This window comes from Mesoplodon mirus (assembly GCF_964341445.2).
Source record: "Mesoplodon mirus genome assembly, chromosome: 7".
NCBI lineage: Eukaryota > Metazoa > Chordata > Mammalia > Artiodactyla > Ziphiidae > Mesoplodon > Mesoplodon mirus.
In genome coordinates, this window is record NC_138983.1 from 85,603,221 (window position 1) to 85,631,059 (window position 27,839).

The following is a 27,839-nucleotide window of genomic DNA, read 5'->3' on the forward strand; positions in this document are numbered from 1 at the left end:
TGTGTTTTCCATGGTCTTTTCACCCATCTCTTTGAGGCCAGCAAATCAAAGAATTAGGAGACTACATTAACAGACAAACACCCAGAAAGCCCCAGAGCTTCTGCTAGCTAATGGGCCAAGGAACCACTCCAAAACCCTCAAGACCACAATCTAGGCTTTCAGTGGACACCTAGGGGTCAGGAGGTTCAACGCACGGTTTTGCAGAGTTTTAACTCTTTCTCTTGGGCTTCCCACTTCTCCTTCTGGGCATCTTCCTTCTGTAACTCTTCTTTTAGCACTGAGCACTGTGGAGAAAAAGGACAAGGCCACGGGGGCTTGGCTGGGGGTCCCAAGTACCTGTGTTCACGCCCAGGAGTGTTTCCTGCTGTATAACCCAATCACACCTCTGAATTCTGAGAGGCGAGACCATTTGTGTGATGGGAGCACGGGATCCTGCAGTCGTTCCCAGTTCATGCCTCTCATGAGTTCTGAGGAATAGAGCGTCTAAATTCCTCTTCAAAAGCCAGCAAACTTCACTGCAGGGGAAATCCAGCTTTGTAGACTCTGGGTACTTAGGGTGCAGGAATTGGGATGTTTTCACGTTGTGACTGGTGAGGGTGGAGGGGGCCGAGCCAGTGAGCTGGGGTCCATCTTAGGGCTTTTGTGCAGGTTGCATCTCAAAGACACAACTGCCCCGACTGGTGTGGAGGGGTAAAAGGAGCTGTCTTGCCCGAGGGCGGCTTGGCAACAGGCATTAACGGCATAAGGATGGATGTGCCTTATTTTGACCCAGCAATTCCCACTTTAGGAATGTACCTTAAGGACAATGACTAGAGAAATAAGTAAATCTGTAGTTTCAAGGATGCTCTTCACAGAATTGTCAGTAACAGTGGAAGAAAAAAAAAAAAAGAGGAAACAACCCAAGTGTTGTTTAGAACAGCAGACCACTTATAACACTGGGTACATCCAGGAGAAAGTATGTAGCTTTTAAGACGAATGATAAGAGCGTTGATTTATTAGAATGGAAAAATAATAAGTATTTAAAAATTTAAAAAATGTGCATAGTATAAATTAACTATAAAATGATTGATTGATTGATTTCTAGGCAATATATAGAAACAAGACTGGAAAAACAGACATGAACATATTAACACTGATTTCTCAAGGTAGCATTTCCTCTCCTCTCTTTTTAATTTTTCTTCTCAATGTCATCTACTTATTTTTCTAAAATTAACACACATGATGTATGTCATTAAAAAAAAGGCATCTCAAATGTTCACAAGAGCAGTACCCTTGGTGGTGACGAACCCTTGTGCTATTGGCCAGCACAGTCTAGAGGAGAAGGGACCTCATTCCAAGGTCAACGAGGAAGGGGAAATGGGGACATAAATCATTCAAATGCATTTCAGGAGGTAGAAGAGCCAAGCAGGTGCTGTCTTTGCAGACTCCTTCTACTTAGCACCAGCTCTGCATCCCCTTCCCATCACTAACACACACACACACACACCACATTAAACAGCTGTAGCACATGCCTGGGAAGACACTCTGCTTGGGAGAAACGAATACAGAGGGCTTGGCCAGGCAGCCGACCTCAGGCAGAGGCAGAAGAGCACAACGAAAACCAGCCTCCCACTTCTCGCAAAATGATTTTGTCATCCCCATTTCACAGATGGGGAAATGGAGGCCAAATAAGTTACAATAAAAGAAAGCTCTGGGATTGGACCCTGGTCTGTCTGATCCCAAAGCTCGTGCAGTGCCTTTCACCAGCTCCAAACTGGGTATGGTACTACGTACCAGGTATTACTTATTGTGCCTTTTCCTTGGAACCTCAAGATCTGTTCTCACCCCACCCCCATGCAGACCTAGCTATCGGGTAGCCTCTGGGAATCTCTGAGTTGCCACCTGAGATGAAAGCTTTGAGGTTTTACCTTGACTCACAGAAACAGGCACATCATGCAAATACTGAGAAATCTTATCCTATAGGGGCAGGATTCTAAAGTTAGCATTGAAGGCAAGATTTGCAAAGGGTCAAAGTTACATGTAAAAAGCTCTTTGCTTGCCTACCACGTTCATCTTCCATAGAGACATTCTACACACTAGAGTCTAAGGAAGAAATGAGCGTCTGCGTGTTTGCATCTGGATCTTCAGACGTTCTGCTGTGAAGACAGTTATGAGAACCAGCGGTGCTGGGACCACGATGCAGCCGTGTGGTCATCCGTGCTCACAGGGAGATCGTATTCTGTTTAATGTTAAACTTTGTACTGGCAGTATATGCTCATAGGTGGGTTTGTTGCTGGGATTAAACAAACTCATTTATAATAGGGGTTAGAAAATGTTTGCTGGATTTTAAAATCTATTATGCTTATTCTGAGCCACATACACGCTGTCCTTTGAAAGGCTTCAGAGAAGTTGGCCACCTGCCCAGCAGCTACCCTCCCTGTGTCCTTGGGCACTGGCCTCATCTCACCACCGTGTGTCATGTGACTCCACTGTGTCTGCTTTTCGCAGCTACAATTTGCTGATGACCCGACCCTCGCTCTGGAGCTGAGGGCTTCGAGCTGGTGATCCTTTTCTTTGTTCTCACTTTTCAGTTGATTCACCTCCTGTTTTAGTTGTTGAACTTGACCATCCTTTACTAACACGTCTCTTTGCAAAGATGACACCATCTCTGTAAAAGAACCAAACAAACCAAAACAAAAGACTCATGGAGGTCAAAGAGGCAGGAAGGATTATTGGCAACACCATGGCTGTCAGCCAACGTTCGGACAAGACCTTCCAAGCCCGGGCCACCACCGGTGCCCGCTTAGAACTGGGGAGGCTTTTTCCAAGGGTCCCAGAGCAGGAATGGGAATGAGAGCAAAGTCCACGGAACAGGGTTTGAGGCTTCAGTGAGAATGAGGGGCAGTCAGCACCAGCGAGAGGAGAAACCTTTGGGGGCCCCTTGTGGGCACAGGCCAGGCAAAGCTGGGAGGAGAGGCCACACCATGGGCCTGGGAAACAGAGGCCCAGCACATGGAAGGTCCAGGAATTCTTCTCCAGAGGCCAGGAGACGGGCGTGTGCCAGAGGGCACTGCTGGACGCTATTGATGGGGTGGTTGTTTTCACAGTCCTCTGAGTTTGGACCCCTCTCTACCACTTATTAGCTTGGTGGTCTTGGACAAGCTATTTCACCTCCCACCGTCTGTCCCACACAGAGTTATTGTAAGGGTCAAATGAGATGGTATGTCCCAAGAACACAAAGTGGATAAATTATGTTTGTTCCATGGCGCCTATGATTTTTCTCGGCAGCCAGCTTCCAAAATGGCCCCAATGATCCCTGCCGCCTAGAATTCATGCCCTGTGTAGCCCCTCCCACCCTGAATAGGGCTGCCATGGGTAACCAATATGATACTGTGGAAATGACGGACTGTTTCCTCTCAGGCTGAGTCATAAAAGACACTGTGGCCAACTCTTTGCTCCCTCTTGAATCACTCACTCTGGGGGAAGCCAACTGCTGTGTTGTGAGGACACTCAAGCAGCCCTAGAGAGAAGCATGTGTGCTGAGGGACTAAGGCCTCCAGCCAATAGCCACATGAGCAGCCATTCTGAAGGGGGATCCTCCGGCTCCCCCCGAGGCTTTAGATGACATGACTGATGCCCCAGCCGACATCTTGACTGCAACTCATGAGAACTAAGTCACCCCCCTCTCAAATTCCTGAACTACAGAAACTGGGGGAGATAATAAATATTGGTTGGGGTTTTATCCATTACATTTTGGGGTAACTTGTTATGCAGCAATAGATAACTACTCCATTACTGTAGCATCATTTTTTTTAACATCTTTATTGGAGTATAATTGCTTTACAATGGTGTGTTAGTTTCTGCTTTATAACCAAGTGAATCAGTTATGCATATACATATCTCCCCATATCTCTTCCCTCTTGCATTGTAGTATCATTTTGAATAAAAGTGGGAAGAAGGGTGCATAAATGCAGTGGTATTGGGTTATCTCCTACGGTTCTTTTCTTGAAAGAACATCAGGCCCAGTTTTAGTGGTAGGTATCAATCAAGAATGTCTATGAAATAAAGCACAAAATGCTCCAGAATTCCATTTTAAAAATGAGCTTTGCCTCCAGGACACAGTTCAGTTACTTGGAAATCCCTCTGGGGCTTGCCACACTTTGAGTGGGTCCAGCCCATCTCAAGCATTATCCCAACCCAGGTCTGTCCGACTCCCTGATCGGAGAAGGTGGGATCTGAGACAGGCTTGATGCTTGGATGAGGTTTCACTGGCCGACATACGGGAGGAAGGTGAGGACCAGTGAGTTCATCCTTCCATTCCTGGTGCCCAGAACAGCACCTAGCCTGGGGGAGGTGCTCAGAAAATACCTGAGGACATCCCAAGTGAGGGAGGAGCATAAGCAGAGACCTGGGGGCAGCAGGGGGTGGGGCTGGGTGTGATTAAGTTGCAGAGTGAGGCAGAAGAAAAGCACAGATTCATACAGAGATGGGGATTCACGTGCGACTCAATGCTATGCCTGGCTTCTACAGCTGTGGGCATGTTTCCTGCTACGCGCTGGCTGCCTTCAGAGTGATGTGCCCCTCCGAGGCTCACTGCCTCCTCCCTGTCACCTGCTTCTCTCCCTCCCCTCGTCTGTGAGTGGCCCCATCCTCTTCAGGTCTCTAGGCATGTCAGTTCCTGCTTAAAAACCTCCACTGGATTCCCAACACCCTTGGAATAAAAACCCAGACCCCCCGACCCTGCCCAGCCCCACAATCCCCTGTTCACTCCATGCAGCCTCTCTTGCCCTTGGCTTGTCCTTGCCCACCTGAAACAGGTCCTCTCTAAAAGAAGGACATAGCGGTGGAGGATACAACATGAACTGGTTAGAATCGGCTAGGTCCAAGGGGGCGTAAGATTCGGCTTCCAGGCGAACTGGAGCCCCATTACAGGCTCATTGTAATACATGAGCGAAATGACACACGCACCAGCACCAGGACAGTTCCGAGGCTGACCATAAAGGTCAAAAAGTGGGTGGTGGGGCTTCCCTGGTGGCGCGGTGGTTGAGAGTCCGCCTGCCGATGCAGGGGACACGGGTTCGTGCCCCGGTCCGGGAAGATCCCACATGCCGTGGAGCGGATGGGCCAGTGAGCCATGGCCGCTGAGCCTGCGCGTCCGGAGCCTGTGCTCCGCAACGGGAGAGACCACAACTGTGAGAGGCCCGCGTACAGAAAAAAAAAAAAAAAGTGGGTGATGGCCCAATTCCTGGAAATCCCCGCCTCTTCCCCAAAATATTAGAGTTGTCCCAATCCTCCCACTCATTAGCCTATAAAATTACCCAGCCCATAAAAACTAACTGCCCCATATTTGGGGGTCTCTAGCCTTATGAGATGGCCCACACTCTGTCTGTGGAGTGTGTTTCTCTCTAAAGAAATCCACTTCTTACTTTGTCTCTCACTGAATTCTTTCTGCATGAGACATAAAGAACCTGAGCTTTATTAAGTCCCGAGACCAGATGAGTGATCTCGATTAAAAGATATTGGGTGCTGACTGGGTTCGAGTCCCAGCCCACGGGTTCAAGTCCCACCTGAGTTCCATGGTTGCACACCCACTAAGCTGGTCCCCCTTGGCCTCCCCCCTTGAAGCGCTGGCCACCACGACACACAGTTTATTTTCTCCCCAGCAGCACTGCTCTCTGAAGTGGGCTTGTTTATTCATCCCTTTACTTTTATTGTCTGTCAACCCCTCCCAAATCTGTGAGTACAGGAATCTGTCTTGCTTGGCTCTCCCTCCCCGGAGCCTGGAACGGGGCCTGACACCTAGTAGGGGCTCAAGAAACATGTGGAAGCAATGAAGGAATCCAGGGAATCAAAGCTCAGCCACAGCTGTGCGTTGGCTGCCCCTCTCCCAACCCAAGCCCTTTATCAGGGAACCACCTCTGATCAAATTAGAAAATGGTTTCCCTTGGGCCCAAGTGCACTCGGCTGAAATGGGTGAGACCATGGGTGCCTTAAAGGAGTGACCCCATTTTGTCCACGCTCTAGTTTGCACTCAGGCTGCTTTGTGGAACCACCCAAGCCACAAGGCGACCTGTGTTCTCCCTGGTGGGGCCAGTGCTCAGGAGACCTTGTAGCCAAGAGATACCATTCTCTCAAATATTTACCAGGCCCTGCCCTCGGAACTGGGTGGCAAGAAACCTCCACTGAGGGAGAACTCTAATGCACCGACACGGGTGATCCCTGAGGCTGCACCCAGGTCACGGGCACAGGTGTGCTGGTTGACTGGTGATGTCTGCAGGGGGAGGGCAGAAGCTCTGGGGCCTGAATGCAGAAGGGCCTCACCTGACGTGATGGCGGCGTCCCTCCTTAAGTTCTCGGCCTCGTGCTTCAGGGAGGTGATTTCTAAGTTTCTCTCAGACAGGGTCTGGCTCAGCACCTGGTTGTAGCCTTGCTGTAGGGCACTGATCTGTGGAAGGAGGCAACACACAGTCAGAGGGGGCCAGCCAGGCCTGCAGGACACGCCGGTACTTCTCCAACGTTGGGCAAAGAGTCGGGTTGATCTTGGATCGGGGTGTTGGGGAAACCAAGGTTTTCCGTTGTCACTAGTGGAAGGGGCAGGAGGGGGCCTGTTCCTTCAGTGACCACCATGTCATCGGTCCTCGAGACACGGACCTTATCTTTGTGGCCACCCAGGGGCTCCGGTGCTGCTGTCTTCCTATGACCTGTGGGTTTTCAGCCATAAATAGACCAGCTGTTGGTTCCAGATCATCCAGCACTGACTGGATGCACAGCAAAGTTCAAGAGCCGGGAGCAGGTTATGAAAGGAATTCCCTCTAATGAGAATAGAGGGTAGTTTATACCTCACAGAACACTCCAGAGTTTACAGAGCCCGTTCACACATGCTACACTGATACTCGTCACAGCGTTGCTGAAGGCTGACGTTCCCATTAATGTGCCCATTTTGCAAGGGAGCCAGGTTGAGACTCAGAGAGGCGAGGCCCCCTTCTTGGGATCACGTGGCTGGTCAGACGTGGAGTCTGATTCAAACCCAGTCTTTAGTTGCCTGGTTCCTCCTTCCCAGGTGGCTCTAGGAATGAGCGTGAGAAGTTGGAGGCTGTAAAGCATGGCATGGACTCGGGAGCCGGACTGTGGCCTTCAAGTCCTGCCTCTGCCAGTTAACGGGCTTTGTGAACACAAGGAGGACACCATATTCTGTTTCCTTTTGTTCAGTCTGTACGCGGGGTGATGGTACTCCCAACCTGATAGGATTGTTAGAAGTATTTTAATAAGTTAACATGTGTACAGGTGCTCAGATCATGCCTGGCACACGGCACAGGGGGATGAGCTGTGACGGTCCTCTCCTCTGACTACCCACGGGGTGTTTTTTAGTTTTGTTTTGGGGTTTTTGTGTGTTTTTTTTGCGGTACGCGGGCCTCACAGTTGTGGCCTCTCCCATTGCGGAGCACAGGCTTCGGACGGGCAGGCTCAGTGGCCATGGCTCACGGGCAGAGACGCTCCGCGGCATGTGGGATCTTCCCGGACCGGGGCCCGAACCCGTGTCCCCTGCATCGGCAGGCGGACTGTCAACCACTGCGCCACCAGGGAAGCCCCTATCCATTCATCTCTTGATGACAGTTAGGTTGCTTCCATATCTTGGTAATTGCAAATAATGATGCTCTGAACATTGGGGTGCATGTATCTTTTCAAATACATGTTTTTGAAAACACGTGTTTTTGTTTTTTTCGGATTTATACCCAGGAGTTGAGTTTCGAGGTCATATGGTAGTTCTATTTTTAGTTTTCTGAGAACCCTCCATACTGTTTTCCACAGTGGCTGTGCCAGTTTACATTCCTACCAACACTGTACCAGGGTTCCATTTTCTCTAAAAATTGTAAATTTTCTTCCTAGGTGTAATTGAGATGGTAGTTCAATAATAACATAAGATCAGGTGAAGTCTAAAGAAATTTTAGAAAACCTGGATAAAGTAAGAAAACATCTGTTTGCTGGCATCTGAATGTTAGAGAGACACCAAGACATGTGGGCCAAGTTCTGGAGAGAAGGGAAACACAGACGCAAGCTTGACATTTGGTGCAGCTTTTCTCCTTGGGGCATTTGCGGATTCAAATCTTACAGCCTAGGAGCTGAAAAGCCAAGGAGTTCAAAAGACTCTAACCACAGAAGCTGCTGGCATCCCTTGACTTGTAGGTGCAGCACTCTAGTCCTGCCTCTGTGGTCACTGCCTCCGCCTCTTCTTTGTATATAATCTCCTCCTGTCTCTCACTTATAAGTACACTTACAGATGGCACTTAGGGCGAGGATAGTCTCAACTCAAAATCCTTATATCTGCAAAACTTTACCTTGTAAGGTAACATTCTCAGGTCCCAGGGATTAGAGCCTGAGATCTTTGGGGCCACCAGTCAGCCCACTGTAAGCCCTAAACGTCTTCTCTCCTGAGGAGGGTCTAGGCTGGGCAGAAACCCCGACAGACATCTACCAGAGGCCAGATTGAGAGCCCTTTTAGAAGGTCATTTCTCAGCTCATTTGGAACCTTGCTAATGCCTTTTTTTCTTTTCTTTTCGGTACGTGGGTCTCTCACTGTTGCGGCCTCTACTGCTGCGGAGCACAGGCTCTGGACGCACAGGCTCAGCAGCCATGGCTCACGGGCCCAGCCGCTTGGTGGCATGTGGGATCCTCCCGGACCGGAGCACGAACCCGTGTCCCCTGCACTGGCAGGCAGACTCTCAACCACTGTGCCACCAAGGAAGCCCTGCCCTTTCTTTTTTCCTCCTGTTTGTCCTCAACAGGGGGAAGCATTAAGAGTAAATGAGGGGCTTCCCTGGTGGTGCAGTGGTTAAGAATCCGCCTGCCAATGCAGGGGACACAGGCTCGAGCCCTGGTCCAGGAAGATCCCACATGCCGCGGAGCAACTAAGCCCGTGCCCCACAACTACTGAGCCTGCGTTCTTGAGCCTGCGAGCCACAACTACATTAGATATCCTTGACTTATTACACTCTATGCCCATTACTATTTTCACCACCTCCCTCGTAATGCTTGAACCTTGGCTATGACCCATTCTCACCTCTGGACAAATAGTTTCTGCTCTATTTTCTGTCTTCTGTCCTTCTGGGCCACTTCTATCTACCATCATTACCCAAAGAACTGACTTTACAGATTCTATATGCCAGTGTGTAAGACTTGCAGTGTTTTAAGAAGTATCCCAACTTCATGATGGTGATTTGGGGTCATTACTAAAGCACTCGGGATCATACATATTCTTTTAAGGTAGTTTTACAGCACAACGCACATTGGTATTTTTCTATTAACAGAGTAGGAAATTGTGGGTTGATGTGCAGTTATTTCGATTAAGAAAGCAAGATATGAACACTGCTTCTTTGCTGGGGTACTTGGCACTGCTCTTTCTCGTGCTGGGACATAGTTTGCGCCTTTACAGCCTTGCATCTAGGCGTACTGATCAGACTAATGTTTGGCTTTATTGGATACGTTGACCAGTCTGATTGATATTCTGGTACATACAGGGTACTTGGTCATGGTTGCTCACCTCTGAACCTCAGCTTCATCACCTGCAAAGTTCAACTAACAGCATATCCGCTTTGTGGGGTTTTTAGGGATTTGGCAAGCGTCATAGTGCCTGGGACATGCTAGAGACTCAGGTGATGCAGTAATTACTCAAATGTGCATTTTCAGTGGATCCTTCCCACCTGGACAGGGTGACAACATAACAGCCTTGGGAGAGTAAGAGCAGGACAAACAGCAAGGGCAGCGTGGGCCAAGGGAAGGAGGTGAGAACTGACATGCAGGGAGCCCTCTTGCTGGTATCACCAGAGGGCCCATAGTGAGCCAGGATGTGGGGAGAGACTGGCCACTCAGTAAGACCAGGCCAAGAAAGGCCGTGTGAGGGGGCTTAGCTTTTACCTTGTGGTAGAGGCCATCCAAAGGAGAAAGTGGAAGATGGGTAGGTATAGACTTCTCCCTTAGGAATCGTCCTCAGGGTCTGTTTATCTCCTGGCAGGGTGCGTTCAACGAGTTGGCCTCTCCAGCACATTCTAGAGAGGACTGGCCATGTCTGACCTTCTGGAGATACAGCCCTGACCTCCTGGCCACCTCACTGAGGAGAGGGCTCATGGGGGAATCAGCTTCACTCTGCATCTGTCCACCAGTCCTGCACCCTGGACTCCAGGACCACTCACTTGCAAGAGGCACATCCAGCTGCCAGAGGAAGTGACATTTCCTGACTCATCTGGCTAAGAATGAGCAGAGTATCGCTGACCATTCCAGGGGAGTAGATGCCACAGAAGATGAGGATGCGGACAAGCCACAGAAGATCAGAAGGAACAAAGGTCAGTCCACGTGGGAGTTCACATGGGTGCCTCACAGTCCCCAACAGGCCCTCGAGTTTCCCTTCCAGCCCAACACACACTCCACCTGCCCACAGTCACCTGTGCCACCATCACAGAGCCCCACAGAGCTCCAAACATCCTCAAACACACAAACTCCCTACTTATAAGCAAATGCCTGACTGTGTGCCCAGAACCCTCCTGCTCCAATATACATGCACTACAAACCCCAATAAAATCACAGCCACAGTCTTGAATACAAAAACACACCCCCAACGGCCCCTGATAATCAAACACCTAAATCCTCATACCCCACAAAAATCCACCCAACCCCATATAACCCCTCAATGCAAACACACAAACCCTTCAACAAGAGCCAAATATATTCAAACCAAACTCACATACTTCTTAATAGAAGACACAACCCCCCAAATCCAAATAGAACACATACAGTCCGCGCACAGCTGTCAACATCCACGTATGTACAATGCCTCAGGAGCTGAGACAAACACAAAATACCATTAGAGAGACACAATGTTTCCAACCTTCTCCTAAATACTCCCCCCAGAACACATCATGACCTCACACCCCCGATACAAACATACACCCATCTCCCTCTTGAGATGCTATAAACAGCCTCTGTCACATCCCCTGATTATACACACACAGCTGGCAGCCCCAATTTACACTGACAACCCCAATCTCTGCAAATTCCTCCACATCAAAAATACACTCCCTGGACTCTTACCCTACAGGATGAGCATGTGTATAACCCCTGCACTCTGAATACACACAGATCCAACACACAGAGCATTAAAATGCATACCCCTACCTCTTCTCAAATGCCTGCACACGTAGCCTCAAAACACCCAGAAGCAGCCCACCACCCAGCCACACCATGCTACACCAACCGTACACTCACAAAGGCACTCACGCCCCTCATCTCTCCCCAGATCACACATACACAGTCTCTACACAGCTTTACTATTACCCCAAACCATCCTATGCCCGAAACATACATCCAAGAGTTCCCCACACAGCCCTAACCGATGATAGAGGCAGCTCTACCAGGGGCATCACGGTACCCTGAACGAGCAAATGCCGCTGAGGTTAAGGGCCTCCTATGTTGCTGCATTTCTTGCTGCTGTTGCAAATCATCCCTTGACCCCACCCAGGCTGACTGGGACACCCTAAACAGGCAGTGGCAGCATATGAGTCAGGAAGAGGAAACTCCATTCCAGGTGCTCCCTGTCACCATCCATTGCACCAAAACATCAGATGACCAGCATGAACAAGAAACAGAGACATGTAACTATACCATGGTTGAAAGGCAAATTTTTCTAGAAAGCATTTGTCCAAGGGAAGGGGGAGAAGGGTGCTCCCCCTAATTCTAAAGCCACGCGGTTACGATTCAAAGAAACGGCAGATACAGTCCAACAGGCGTGGGGCTGCATCCATGTTGTAGCTGGATACGAAAAAGATAATTTTTCGGAAGCCCCAAATCTCGCTTGCCAGTAAAGGCACATGGGCCCCGCTGCCCCATTGGCCAGGAACCCAGCAGAGGACGCTTAAGGGATATAGGGACTTCTGGGACCCTTACTGATCTCCACCAAGGGGTGGTGCCATCACACAGCTCCATCCTTCATGAGATGACTAACAGACCTCCCTGTATTGGCAGCTCTGGAGATCGGGGGTCCCTAATGATGTCAGCTTGAGACCGCCCAAGCACAAGTTAGAAATTTTTGCTCAGGCGCTGCAGACTCTTCAGGAGACTGGAGTGATGGGTAGCTGTCACCTCTCCGAATCCTGTACCCTGACCTCTGCCAACGCCTCTGCCTTAGGGACCTGGCAGATCCCTGGAGCGTGGCCCTCCTCTGGGACACTTGCCCATATACTTCTCTAATTTTCCTTGGGACACACATAAACAAATTTTCTTATGGCTCTCATTGACCACGGGAGCTCAAATTACAGTGCCTCCTGGGAACCCCTCCAATTATAAGCAAGGGCCACACTTTAGATTACAAGGCATAGTAGTCAGGGGAGTAGAAAGCATTCAACTTCCATTGAATGTCACTATTGAAACAATCTTTATTAAAAATCTTTTAGTGGTGGTAGCCCCTTTGGCCCTACCCTTTCCCGTTACAGCTATGGATGCCTTGATGTACTGCAACGCCATTTGGAACAAACCCAAATTCCTGGCCTTCCTGGTGGAAGCTGAAACTGGGAGCCCATAAGACTGCCACCTAAGACAGTAAATATCCCCCAATAACATGTATGACAGGGGGCTGTGGGATTGCAGCCCATAATTCAGATTTTAGGAAAAGAAGAAGTCATTAAACACACCATTTCTCCTTTTCAATTTCCCCATTTGGCTGCTATTAAAGCCTGCTATTAATGAGTGGTGACTTATAATCAACTACTGAAATATAAGTGCTGATCCCCACTATTAAGGCTCCCATTTCCAACACTGTCCAGTTCATTAAGGATAAGGATATCCAAAGGGCTCCAGGGAATTACTTTGCTGTGACAATCTAGCTATTATGTTCTATTCAGTACCAGTTATTAAGGAGTCCCAGCTGCAGTCTACTTTTACTTCAGAAAGCACCCAGTATGTTTTAACCTGTCTGCCTACTGGCTATCTTAACAGCCCAGCTATTGCCCACAGTCTTTGCTGGCAAGACCTGGTGTCCCCTTGCACCGTCTGGCACTATACTGAGGTTCTAATCCACAGCCCCTCAGGAGACTGGTGCACAAGGCCCTAACATGGTTGGTGACCCATCTATAACATACAGGTGGGCTATTTATTGCCCCACATAAAATTCAAGGGCTGTCCACAACTATTAAATTTCTGGGCATTAACTGATCCTCTAAAAGCCAGGAAATTCCTTTTGCAGCTAAACCTCAGCTGTTAACTATTCAGCCACCCAACACACTATAGCAAGCCCAACACATCTTACTTAGGTCTCTCCACACTTTGGAGGCAACGAATACCACACTTGTCCATCATTCTTAGACCCATTTATGCAGCCACGTACAAACCCTCCATAGTTTACTGGCCAAGAGCTAAACAATAAGCTTTATAGCAGGCACAAAGCTCAATTAGTCAAGCCCTCCCACTGGTTCCCCCTGGCTGCTCCTTCTGGGCTGAGAATGGACTATGTGTCCCGGACCCTTTGGACTAACACAGCTCCTCCTAGCTGCCTGTGGGCTTCTGCACCAGACGGCTGCTCTCTACACCACTACACCCCCTCAGAACCGATTTGGGAACTGGTTCCTTGGTTTTGGTCTTGGTTTTGTGTGCACTGATGCCAGAATTTGTTTGCGTCTTTTGCGTTTGGGTGTACAAAATGGGAAATACTCCATCAACCCTGAGGGAGAGCCCTTTGGGTGGGGCCTATAGTAGATAAATGGGTGTAACATAGCCCTGAGCCTATGACTAAGAAAGACATGTATACTATTGTAATAGGGTGTGGACCCAAAATATAGGATCACAAGGGCGGTAGCCCCTAAATGGCTCACTCAATTTTTATAGGATCTCGCAGTCAGAAGTGTTTTGCAAAACAGCGAGCTGCACCGGCAGTTGTTCCACCTGCCCACCCTCCCCCCATGCCGCCATCATATTCACCACCTCCTGTTTCCCCTACCCACGGGGATCAAACAGAAGTTTCTGTGTTAACCCCCAGGGGACAGGAGCCTGATTTAGTATCACCATCTAAGACTCCACAAGCCACTCAATTTGGACTGGGAGCCACATCCACAGCAGGGCAAGTTCCCTTGTGCGGACATCCTATAAGAGGCCAGGGGACTCCCTTGGCCTTGAGGCGTCCGATTCTAATTTCCCCACAGGAGCCCCGGGGAACTTTGACAGTGGGGAATGAGTTGATTGACTCTCCAATAGAGACCACTCCCCAAACCCTCCCTGTTTATCTTAAGAGGCTTGTAAATATTAAACAAAGGGGAAACAAAGTCATCCTAGGAAAAACTTGCCTGTATCTTTGAGATGCAAATGTCCTTTCTGGTCTTCTCAGGAACTCTCATCTCTGCCATCTTTCTAAAATGCACCTTTTTTTTTTTTTTTTTTTTTTTTTTGCGGTATGCGGGCCTCTCACTGTTGTGGCCTCCCCCGTTGCGGAGCACAGGCTCCGGACGCGCAGGCCCAGCGGCCATGGCTCACGGGCCCAGCCGCTCCGCGGCATATGGGATCCTCCCAGACCGGGGCACGAACCCGTATCCCCTGCATCGGCAGGCGGACTCTCAACCACTGCGCCACCAGGGAGGCCCCTAAAATGCACCTTTTTGAAAGAGGGTAAAGTAATTTAGAAACTGACTTATCAAGGATAAATAAAAAACCTAAGTGTCTTTTCTGTAAAAATTCAGCCATCTAGACAAGTGAGTTGGATTTGTTCCATCTGCCAGGAACCTAATTTGAATCCAACCTCTTTTTGTAAACTGATGGGCTTCACATGGCTGTACCTGACTCAGTGCTGAAATTCTGAAATGACAACCATGACGTCTCTGTATGTTTGTGTCCTTGTAGGTGTCTTTGTCTTTGGATAACATTGCTGAGGTTGATTTGTGGATGAGCTCTATTTAATTGGCTTAAAGAAAAGTAAGCACTTACACACCAAACTATTCTAAATACAAGAGAAACTGAGCTACATGAGCTTCAGGTTCATGTGAACTGGGAAATATTCAGTATTAATTAAGACCTGGTATTAACGTTCGTTTGTTGACCTAATTAATATAGACATGCTGTTAGAGTCATCAACATTAAGTATAATACTTTTATTGTGCCTAGGTTTAATATAAGCTAAATAAAATCTTGTTATATCTGTTGCAAATTTGTCAGCAAGGAAATAACTTGATGTGAAGAAACTTTTAAGGAAAGAAAATGCAAATGAGGTAAGAGCTTTAGGTGAACTTTTTAAAATACTTATCTTTTAGGAAGGTCTATCTAAAATTAATCTCTCCAGATATTTGACCACTTGAAAGTCAGAATTGTGCTAAAGTAAGTGACAGAAGGTTTATGGAAAGTGGACCCTGAAAAAAAGAGTTCTGTACGTGGTCAGGACTAAGTTTAAAATAAGTTTAATTGGGTAAATACATTTTAAAAGTAAGCTGGTGCACAACTTGAATTTCGCTTTTCTCTCTGTTAAGAAGACAAGGTTTCTTAAGATTTTGGACTGCCTTTGATACCAGATTTTAAGTTTTTCTACCTTTTAAGAGATCTGTTCTGTACTTGCCTTTGAAATCTTTTATTGTTACTTTGGCTAAGTGAATAACTATTGTTTCACAGTGACATGGCATCCTATCTGTTTTAAACCCTTTTCTTATTTTTTTGACAAAACTTACCAACTCAAATTATAATGAAGTTCCTTTGACCTCTAGCTAACTTTGGGGTGCTTCAAAGGGCCCCTGAAACACCCCAAGAGAGATATTAACTAATTAGGTTGAATGACACGGGAAGTGTTGTCAAATAAGCAATAAATCTTCTTAGGTTCTATTGTATGCCAAATGACACAGGTATTCTACAGATTATATGGAGTTCCTAAAATTTGGTATGTCCTGGTAAAATGTTACCAGTCAGAATTCTCTTTATTAGCTGAAAGTGTTGCATGTCACCGCAGTAACCACGTTACTTTCTCAATTGCACTGTAATCAGATTGAAACGTGCCTTCTTAAGTCTTTCACCATTGTACACAGTCACGGTTTCACTCTGATGCCTTTGCAAAAATGCTTCCTCTTCAAGAAGATTTATAGAAAGGACCTTTGGATAAATACAAGTTTCTGATTTTCAAACCATAAAGGTGAACTGGGTAAGAACTTGAAGAATTCTAATGGGAAACCTGATGGCTTCATAAAGCTGTTAACAAAAACGATTAGTTGCACATGCCTGGGTAAAAGGGTTATAATTTTGGTTATAATTTTGGTTATAATTATGGTTATAATTTTTATGGTTTCTATCTGAAAAATGACTGTTTTCAATCTGTGTTTTCCAGGTGTAAGCAAAACGCTCCCCTTAAACTCATTATGATTTACAGTCATGTGTTAAATTATACCCTTGTAAGCAGAACTGAAACATTTATCTTTTTCTCTCTACCTGGGTGATCCTGCCAGTAGCATATGCTTGTCTCAAAGATTAAGCCATGCACGTCTAAGTCCGCACCGCTGGTACACTGAAACAGCGGATGGCTCACTAAATCAGTTAGGGTACCTCTGGTCGCTCGCTATTGCAATTGGATTACAAGTAGTTATACTGATCATTGTTCTTTGTTTCCAGATTGTTTGCTCTTTGTGTCTCCCTGCTGTACTGTGTCTTTGTTAACGTTACTAGCTGCATTACTTATATCCTGTCTACTTTATAAGATTGGTGTCTCTTACAGTACCCAGTATGGAACCAGGCCTCCAACAATACTTCAATGGCTAAACATCTTGAGGAAATAGACCACATTTATAACATGAAATAATTGTAATAGTGTGATTCTAGGTACAGGAGGAAGCAACAAGGGAAAATGTCTCCTGGATCATAATTAGATAGAGGATCCAGAAGATCTTTAATTAGCAATAGGGCCTAATCCAAAGACTAGCACCTGGAGTGGCATATCAAGAATTCTCCCCTGACCTGGGATGAGCCTCCCAGCGCCGTGGGACAAAATTTGATCCTGAAATGTCTCCCAAATATTGGTCAAAATCCTGACCAAGAGGAGAGGATCTGAGAAATGGAATATTTCCTGACACATCAGTCATTAGCGACTGCAGCCCCCCAACGTGAGCCGGTGAGCCCTGACGAAACTCAGGATATGAGAATATAGGATACAGGCCCCGGATAGCTGAGGCACATATCAAATGACTGAGTTCAGTGAGCCCAGACTCTTGTATCTTCCCGTCCATAGAAAAGTGCTGAATTCCTTAACTTGAGATGCTGCCTCCCAGGCTTGAAGCCCTCAAAGTTCCCATCAAAGAGATCGTAACTCTCAACTTTTAGGCTGAGAATATTTTTTTAAGGCTACAGGTGTAAAGGACACACTTTCCAGAGAGGAACAAAAAAAACAAAAACCCAACGTTTGGAACACTGGCACCAATGGTGGACACTCCCGGAAAGATCCATCTGATGAAGCAATTAGAAGGGCCGTCACCCCCTTATCCACAAGACTGTGGAATGGACATTGACAGTAGGGAATTGTAACAGGGAAGAGCCATATCGGACTCCACATGGGATCTGTTCCTTTTACTTTAACCTTTGCCTTCTGCTGCTTTTGTTCACTAAAAGGATACTGTCTGTACCTGTACATAATGGCCTGCCTCGGGGAACCCTGTCCCTCTGTCTGAATGTTAAACCAAAGTGCCTTTGTTCAGGGAAACATATGGACTCCTTCCACCTGTGGATGGCTACAATTAAGAAGAAATTAACACATCTCCTCCCCGAGGCTGGCCATTCCAGGGGCTATTCGCAAAACTTATGGCCTTCTTACTTTACCTCCTCATCTCCTCCCCATCTCTGTATTATAAAAGAAACTGGCACCCAAACCCCGATAAGATGATTATTTTGAGACTTTACTCTGCCATCTTCTCGGTCTGCTGGTTTTCTGAATAAAGTCATATTCCTTGCCTCAACACCTCATCTCCGATTCATGGCCTGTCGTGCGGCAAGCAGAGCAAGCTTGGAATTGGTAACATCTTTACTCAGGACACGGTGTCACAAAGTGGGACACTGTTTTCTGTTTGTTTTGTTTTTGTTTTGGGCCGTGCCATGTGGCTCGTGGGATCGTAGTTCCTCGACCAGAGATCCAACCCGCGCTCCCTGCAGTGGAAGCTCGGAGTCCTAACCAATGGACTACCAGGGAATTCCCATGGGACACTGTTACCTGGCAGTCACGGCCCTCACCTTTGTGAGACAGAGGTAGTAGTGTAGCAGGATTGAGAACGTTGTGACGTTTAAAGATGAGGTGGTGAAAGCAGGATTTCACAGGAAGTTAATCTAGTGATACTTGCAGAGAAATGTTGTCAATTCAGCGTTAAGAAGACTGTGGACAAGGTGTGGAGTTTGCAAATAAACTTCATTTTCTAGAGTCAAATCTGCCAAGGCTTCCACTAAATTTGCAGTTGTGGCTATAACCTTAAGACACCTGAGACGGGCAAAAGCAACTGAATCAAGTTGTATGCTATAACAGGCAATAGGCCTATGTTTACCACCATGCTCACACAGTTCTGCGCGGCCTGATTATGCCTTTCATGCACAAATAAAGTAAAAGGTTTTGAATAACCTAAAGTTAATCTATTAAGTAGAGATCTCTTTTCCAACTTAAAAGGGCTAATATACTTTGCCTCCAGTGGAGATCTCACCTTAAAGTATCCGGATCGGGCTTCCCAGGTGGCACAGTGGTTGACAGTTCACCTGCCGATGCAGGGGACACGGGTTCGTGCCCCGGTCCGGGAAGATCCCACATGCCGCAGAGCGGCTGGGCCCGTGAGCCATGGCCGCTGAGCCTGCGTGTCCGGAGCCTGTGCTCCGCAATGGGAGAGGCCACAACAGTGAGAGGCCCGCGTACCGCAAAAAAAAAAAAAAAAAAAAAAAAAAAAAAGTTTCCGGATCAACCTGAACCTGATCATTTGGGTAACCCTAAGGCAGGCAGCTCCTGCACTGCTTGTTTTAGCCTTATAAAAACCTGCTTGTGTTTATCTTCCCAAGCAAAGGATTCAGGAACTAAATCTTTAATAAGTTCACAGAGTGGAAGAGGTAACAGAAAAATTTGGAACCTAGAGCTTGCAATAACCAGCTAAACCTAGAAATCCACAATGCTAGCACTTAGTTGTGAGTCTAGGAAGTTCCTGTATCAGCCTAATTCTCTCTGGAGATAGCTGAGTTCCTTCAGTGCTTAGATTACGTCCTAGGTAATGAACAGCGTCTACAGATAATTGTAATTTTTCCTTTGTGTTCTTTCTCAGCTAACTGTTGCAGCAAACAAATGGAATCTTTTATGAATGCCTTATGGAACCTTTACAGTAGCTGAGTACAGCAGGAGGTTATCTCCATATGGTAAAAAGGCTGATTTCTCAGGGAACTAGAGGGTACTTAAATCTTGGTGAAGTACTTGGGAGGAAAAAAGAAGGAGTCCCAGTGAACCCTCGAGGCATAAAAGTGCAGGTATATTGTTGATTGTTCCAAGTAAAGCCATGTAGATATTGGCTGTTGGGTCTCCGGGATGCTGAAGAAAGGTGAACAAAGGTCTCCAACTGTAAACCATTTCAAGTCAGTTCAAGCTTGTGACACAAGGGTGGCTAGGTTTGGAACAACAGGAAAACAGGGAAAAACTATTTTTATTAACAGCTCCCAAGTCCTGCACAAATCGCCATCCTGCCAGGTTTCCAACCAGGCAAGATTGGCATGCTGCAGGGACGAGTACAGGAATGATTACCTCCTGGGCAATTAGGTCTTCTACAATAGCTATGGGACCTTGTATGACCGCAGGCTTTAATAGCTGTTGAGGAAACCTAGGGAGAGGTTTAGCTACATCTATCTGAATCTTTATACGTTTGCATTTTTTTATTCTTCTCATGTTAACACTGTCAGAAGTAGCCCCCAAATTTGCAGGCATCTCCATCCAATTAGGGAACTTTTGTTGAACTTCCGCTTTTAGGTCCAGGACAGATTGTAAGGAACATAACTGATCAGGTTCACGTTGATCAGGAAATTTTAAGGTGAGATCTCCACTGGAGGCAAAATGTACTGGCCCTTTGAAGTTAGAAAAGAGATCTCTACTGAATAGATTAACTGGGGCTATACTGCATAGCAGAAAGGAATCTTGGTTGAGATAAAAATTCTCTCTGAATTGTATTAGGTACTCCCACTATGGAAACATCCTCTTTACTCAGAGGGACCTGTTGTTCTTTGAGGGTGGGATTTAGAGTAGAAAGCACAGCTCTGGTTAGGGCTAGGGGTAGGGTGTTAAAGGGTTAGGTAATTATGTTTACAGTTAGGGTTAGAGTTTAATGTAGATTTCAAAGTAAAATATGAGAGTGGGGTTTAAAGTAGAAAGCATAGCTCCAGTATCAACTAAAATTTGGCAGTTTTTCATTATATTTTCCTCTGGGCTGTTTAAGGTCATTGCTGGTAATAGTTTACCAGAGAACCTCTGGAGTTCTGCCAACTAGGGGAGAGGGTCACGGGGGGGCCCTCCCTTTGAGACAGATATGAGAGCATTTGTGAAGAGTTTGCATAGGACCTTTGAGGACACCTCTTTTTCCAGTGTCCTCACTGATTACAAATGAAACATCAACTTTGGGTCATCAAATTGATCATGGACCCCTAGGAGGTTGTAATGGGGAGGCCCAGGTGTCATTTTGTGTCCCTTGCCTTAGAGCTGTTGTAACTGTAAGGCTATGAGCTTGGTGGATTTCTGTTTGTGATCTTGCTCCAAGGTCCTTTCAAAATGCTCAGCTACAGTCACGAGTTCAGTCAGGCCTATAGCCTCCCACCCTCTTTTCTGCCCTTTTATAAATCCACTAATCTCAGAAGATAATCCACTTACAAAGAGGGCAGTTAAAGCAGGCTGAGTGGCCTTTTTATTCCTTGGAACACCAACTGCTGTAAAAAGAGAGCTTCCAAACTGGCTCTAAAGTCTTCCACAGATTCACCCCTCTTTTGTTTGTACAAGTGAATAATACATCAATCATTATTAGGCCAATTAATAATAGACCAAGTGTGAGCAGGGAAGATTTTAGGAATAGCTTATAAAAGGTTAGTTGTTATTCTGCAAGCCTTTTTAGGTTGAGGATCTTGAACATCATCCTAGGGATTATGTCATTTTGCTTCCCACATCCATTCTGGGGCTTCCCCCAGTCCTACCAACATGTGTACAAGTGGATAAAGATCTAGCAGTTTGGGGACATACGCCCTGACAGTGACTCTAAATTCTTTAAAAAATGTTGGGGGTTCCTCCAAGGTTTAGAGAATTCTTTGACTACAGCTCTCAGTTCAGTCTTTGACCAAGGGGTAAAGGACACCTGAGGGGGCTCACCTGCAACCTCAGGTAGTTTTACTTTAAATGGCAATTGTTAAATATTCTTTTTGGAATAGAAAAGTATTTCAGACAGAAAATGAGTAAAACAAGAGTACTCAGGTGAAAAAGGAAAGGGGGGGACAGTAGGAGTTAAATCTGCAGTCACATCCGTCCTATGGTCTTTTGTTTCAGGTACCTTTTGTCTCTTTAATTTTTCATTAGCTTTTTGTTCTAAGTCTCTAAACGAAGCTATTTTGGAATCTTGAAACCTTCTGTAAACTTTTACATACCAAGTAAAGCAGGCATCTCATTCTCCCTGTGCAATCTGTGAACCCTTGCTCTCTAGTGTTTTCCTTAAATGTACAATCTTGTCTAACTGGAACATGCCCCACAATGACCACTGTAATTCTAGATCAATATTAGTATAATTTTTCCATCTTTCTAAATATCTACAACCTCCAGGACCATAGTTCTTAAATATAAAATAAGCAGGTGTGCCAGAAGCTGGCATTCTCAACTCTTTGGCGATAAAGGATCTCATTTCCTTAGCTAGCCTTTGTCAACCCAAAAGAACACACAAAAAACCTGCGCCTTAATATATCAGCAGTAACAAAGAGATGTTACTATGTCCTGGACAAAAGAAGGCCTGGTATGCACCACCACCGATTCCCAGGGATCCTTGGACTGAGGAAAAAGATCCAAACGGCAAATCCCAAGGAAGGGGGACTGCAAACTGATTCCAAACAAAATGGAGAACTATAGCCACCACCAACAGCTCCAAGCATGGAAACTGGGGGCTGACTCCAAACAGATGGGCAAGTGCAGACTACACTGTCAGCAGTGCCCAGTGTGGAATCCAGGGAACAAAATCAGGGGCTATGGTTTACCACTCAAAAATATACTGGCAATAAGCAAGAGATGTTACTGTGTCCTGGGAATTTCCATCTGAAAGGCTAGGGGTTTGGCCTCAAGGAGAATCCTCTACCAGCCAAACTGACCTGCCCTGTAAAGGAAAGCCAGTTAGATTGGGAGCACAAACGCAAAGAGAATGGAGCTCAAACCAAGAGGAGCTTACCAACAACCTTCAGGAATGGCAAGAAAGACAGTGAACTCAAAGGAGTTGTGGGCACCACACCTGTTTCTCCTTGTCCCAAATGTTATCAGAAACTTGCTTCAGATCCCATCACTGCCACCAATATATTTACCTTTTTCTTTTAAAAAAGATAAGCATTTAATCATAAAATCATCTTGTTAGCAGTAGCAATCATAAGAGTGGATTTTAGAAAAGTGCACATACATATTTTTATACAGAACATTTCTGGAGGGATACATATTAAACTGTTAGTGGCCACCTCTGCATGCCCCCAATGTATTAAAAAACAAAATTTAACTGAGTAAATTGGAAGATTTACTTTGAATTTTGAATAAATTGGCCTTATTAAACGATTCATGAATCAGGCAGCATCTCATCTGATAGAAAGGGAGATACTCCAACGGGTTACACAACATGGAAGGCTTTCTTTTTTTTTGGCCAGGCCACATGGCATGTGGAAATCTTAGTTCCCCGACCAGGGATCGAACCCATGCCCCGTGCATTGGAAGCGCGGAGTCTTGGCTGCTGGACCACCAGGGAAGTCCCAGAAGACTTGTATAGTAAGGAGGGTGGGACAAGGAAAGAAAGTCATCATCAAGGGAAAAAATGGAAGTTCACTGGAGGAAAGTAAAACTTCAGGTGACAACGGCGTCTCATTGGCTAAACTGCGGAATTTTCTATTAGCTATTTCTATTTTCTACTTCCCTCCTCCAGTTGGGGTAGTAAAGTGGCTGCACTTCCTCTTTGGGGTCAGTAAATGACCTCTTCCTGTTGGGGTAATTGATGATGAGTGGCACGGCATGAGAGCTCCCTCTACGGGCCTTCCAGACTCCAATTCTAGTGCAGGTTTCCTTTTGTTAACATTCACAGCATGTTTTATTGGCAGGAGGAGTCACAATGAGGGAGAAAAGGCCACAAGACTCACCATAAAGAAGGCTCAGAAATGCTTGGGTGGGTCCAAGGGAGGCACAAGGTGGCTGTGGGGTCAGCTGGTGGCTACAACGATCACATGGTTCCCTCTGATGGGTTTGCAGCTCGATGTGGAAGAGTGAATAAAAGGGTCAGTTCATCCTATCAGAGAAACATGAAACTGAGATAAGCTTCCCACTGCTAGAAGCATCTTGAGCCTTCAGAAAAGAACAGAGAACATGTCTAAAGGGTTTGGGAACATCAGAGCCGTATCTCCTCAGAGTGGGACTCCCCAGGCTCTCCAGGTCTCAGTCCCCAACTCTCCCTCAGTGACAAAGCCTCCCTACCTCTGTCCTTGTCAGCTCAGTGATCCCTAGAGGTCCTGCCTATCCGTGAGGACTTAGGTTTCCATGAGACAGGTTGGTTGAGACCTAGTGATACAGTTGACCAGCCTGATATGCAACAGTTCCCACCACCCTGGGGCAGTTGGGCTCAGGGACACATGGCTCTGGACCCCATGTGGAGGGTGTCCTTGCACGTCCGCTGTGCCACAGAAGAGCCAGGAATGCCTGTAGCTGTCCAACTGATTCTCAGGGGGTTTTCCTGGGAGAACCCTTGGTCACCTGACCTCCTATCCAGGAAGCCCCATGACTTTCTGATTGCTGCCTGTCATGCCAACAACACACCTGTGAAGGTTCTGCTCTGCATGGCCATCTGTCCGCCAGGCGCCCCCTTCTAGGGACCCAGACGCTAGGACCACACAAATGCTGAAGGAGTGTCCACCTGCCTAAGGTACAGACACCCCTGTATCCATCTGCATGATTTCTACTGGGAATCAACAACATTTATGGGGATTCTCTGGCCCTAAAGAACAGACCAACCTGATAGGAGCAATGCAATGATTCACAATTACCAGGGTCAATGCACATATACAAGGGCCCATAGCCCCAGAAGCCCCACTCACAATTCACATGAGTGTCCCATACATACCCACCGATGCCCAAATATTCTTGCTTCATTCATACACAATCCAAACACGCACATCAGTGGTACGCTGCTAAGTGCTTGATAAAAAGCTCTCCGAGAAAGGCGGGAAAGACTTCACTTATGGTATCTACATGGTATAAATATTCCCAGCATGACCAATTTCAAGCTACCCACCTGACATCACTAAACACACAGATGGGAAGAGATATGCACCATTGACTCTCCCAAGACAGTATGAACCAGTTCCAGCACATCCCATAACTTTTCCTGTGAATATGTGCACAGAATCCACTTACACCCCAAGGAGAACTCTCAACTCCCACCACAGATATATAACCAAAAGGATACCACATATACATACATATATATATATATATATATATATATATATATATATATCCTGAACACACACCCTCACCCTGAATAAATACACAAACAGACCACCTCTTACTACCTAAATTTTTACAGATGAAACCTTACTCACCCTGAATATTCACATTCCACTCTCACAACTATATATACACACACAACATGGGCCTGAAAACAAACATGTGCAACCAATATGCCATCCAGATGTACACACTGAGTACCTAAGTACACAGGGTCACCAAGTACACAACTGTCTCATGTGTAACCCCAAAAAAGACCCATATGCAATCCCACAGCCCTAAAATACATATACTGCAGGATTCCTGCACACACACATAACCTACACAGTCTACTGGTTTCCAAACACACAAACTAAACTTTCACATCCCACAGAATACATACCCCAGAAGCCCCAGGAACTCAAAAACACACACAGACACAAATAATCTATACTTATCAAATACAGCTGACCCTTGAACAACTTGGGGGTTAGGGCGCCAACCCTCCATGCAGTGGCTCTGCATCCATGGATCCTGTAGTAGTCCTGTAGTAGTTACTGAAAAAGAAATCCACTATACGTGGACCCGTGTGGTTCAAACCCGTGTTGTTCAAGGGTCAACTGTACATATAAGTCCACCTCACTAATATGAGAACACACATACAAGCAACACCACTAAATTCTTCAGGCATTACATTTTGAAATAGACACATAGAGGACTCGAAGCCTCCTGCTACACTCACAAATCACAAATACACACATCCACAAACTACTCATGAGTATACACCCCAAATGCTCAGACACACTCAAAACAGAAAAACAGGGCCTCCCTGGTGGCGCAGTGGTTGAGAGTCCGCCTGCCGATGCAGGGGATACGGGTTCGTGCCCCGGGCTGGGAGGATCCCATATGCCGCGGAGCGGCTGGGCCCGTGAGCCATGGCCTCTGGGCCTGCGCGTCCGGAGCCTGTGCTCCGCAGCGGGAGAGGCCACAACAGTGAGAGGCCCGCGTACCACAAAAAAAAAAAAAAAAAAAAAAAACCAGAAAAACACCGACAACCTCTGCAGTCTAAGATACATACACAATTCTCACACACCTATGGACACACACATGCAAATATTCCTAACCCCTGAACATATGGATCCCCTCCCAAACACTATACATTATGCTACCTCTCCAGAATACAAGCTCCCCACCACTACTCCAACATACAAACTGTATATGTGTGTGTGTGTGTATATATATATTTCTACCCTCACCCTGAATATATAGACAGACCACCTCTTACTCCTACCAAACACATGTATAGACACCCTAGCGTTCTCCAAAGAAATACACTTTGAATACTCCTAACAACTCCATACCTTATGAACAAACTCTGATAATGCATGCACCTGATGATGGACACGCACACGGATTAGAACACACAAGTAAGATACATGGAAATATCTCCAGCAAACCATTTATGAAACAACTTCCATATATCAAATTATCCCTAGCTATCAGGAGCCAGCTCACACATATGCAAGTACTAACAAATACCCGTATCACATATTTCTAATACATACAAATGCAATTGTCCATCTTCCCTGTAGAAACATAGAACCCCACCTCTCTATCAGATACACATATACTCACTTCCCAAAATACATAAGCCTAAGAGGCTCCTACTGAAAATTACAAATGCACAGCCTCAGCAAATATTCCTCCAAGTGGCCATGCCCCTTGAATACACACACAAACTCATTGAACACACAACTCTCCACAAGTCCCAAATAGAACCACAATTACCCAGTACACTACAAATAGGCAATAATGTCACCCTATACGCCCTTTGTTCCAAATACACATACAGTACCACACTACTGGCGTATACATAACCCCATAGTCCCAACCTCTCACGCAGAATGAACTCTGCCATCTTGCAGAATACAGGATCATACAAACACAACATACCTACACATTCAACATCCACCAGCCCCATAAAATAGTCACAGACTTGCCCTCTACACATCCAAATATACATACACAGCTCCTGAAAATGCACAACCACAAACACCCCATAACCATACAACATGCCCTGAATACACAAATGATCAGCCTACATTCCCCAAATATACAAAGTTAACAGACTGGACACCCAAAGTAATATACACCACTACTTTTCCTGACATTGCCCTTACGCATATGCAGATAATCCTTCCAAATCCACCATTACACACACACAAATCCCCAAATTCATGGGTGAAAAAAACACATGTAAACATATTCCCCAAACACCAAATTACAAACACCTTACCACCAACTCCTTGAGTATGCCTGCATCACATCTCAACGCCCTCCAAATACAACACTCACTCTTACACACTCTCACAAAAACACAGGCATGACCTCCCTTCAAACACAAATATCCACGGACAAAACCAACCCACACATTTGACTACCTATCAGATTCCCACCAACCAATTAAGTATGTACAGACCCCATCTATGCTTGCAAATCAATCATGATTTGACACCAGACTACAAATACATGTTTATTACCACATTCAGCAAAGTTGCTCGCATCACTGACAAAAGAATGCAGTTTGAACGTAAGTGTTGACTGATGTTTTTATGATAAGAAGGAAGACACTAGTGAAACGATGAGTGTGTTCCTTCCATCTTCACTCATTTTCCAATCACCTGAGCTACACCTTCGGAACCAGATGAGGGTTTTCAACTCGCAAGAACTTCCCTCTAGCTTTTGTACTCTTCACAACGCGCAGACTAGAACGGCACCTGTTTAATAGCTCGCACACACTATTTAGCCCCCACTGTAGGCCCCGCAATCACTGAACCCTTCATGCAGCCGGCTCCCCAGTGGTGCCAATAATCCTGGGGTAAACATCTCAAGGGAATCGAGCTCTATGGGGGCGTGAATCCACATTGTGGGGAGTCTCCTTACATGGACAAGGGCACAAATAACCCACAGGGTGAACAACAGGGCAGAGCGGTGACACCTGAGGGGTGAAAAGTCCCCGTACCCCTTACCTCAGGATTCCTAGAATTGACTCTACAGGCCGCCATGACAGGCCCCTCCCCCGCCGGACAGCCATTGGGGCCCCACCCTCCGCGCTCGCGCATGCGCTCCTGTCTTCCGGAGCAAACTGCCCCAGCAGACGCCGGGAGCT

General features: G+C 46.4%; 1 protein-coding gene and 1 long non-coding RNA gene across 3 annotated transcripts in view; both read right to left on the reverse strand.

Moving 5' to 3' along the window:
• The window catches only part of LOC309808842 (uncharacterized protein), a gene marked incomplete at its 5' end in the record, with an annotated part of 172,158 nt that overhangs the window by 7,899 nt on the left and 136,420 nt on the right, over positions 1–27,839 (reverse strand). The window lies entirely within an intron of this gene.
• LOC309807701 lies at positions 14,011–27,751 on the reverse strand. 2 transcript variants are annotated; one of them, XR_014294637.1, is made up of 4 exons: positions 27,700–27,751; positions 23,332–23,477; positions 18,199–18,439; positions 14,011–14,375 (listed from the first exon to the last, which is right to left on the reverse strand). It is a non-coding gene; the product is annotated as an uncharacterized lncRNA (long non-coding RNA). The 2 variants fall into 2 exon arrangements; XR_014294638.1 differs by lacking the exon at positions 27,700–27,751 and having other exon boundaries at positions 23,332–24,471.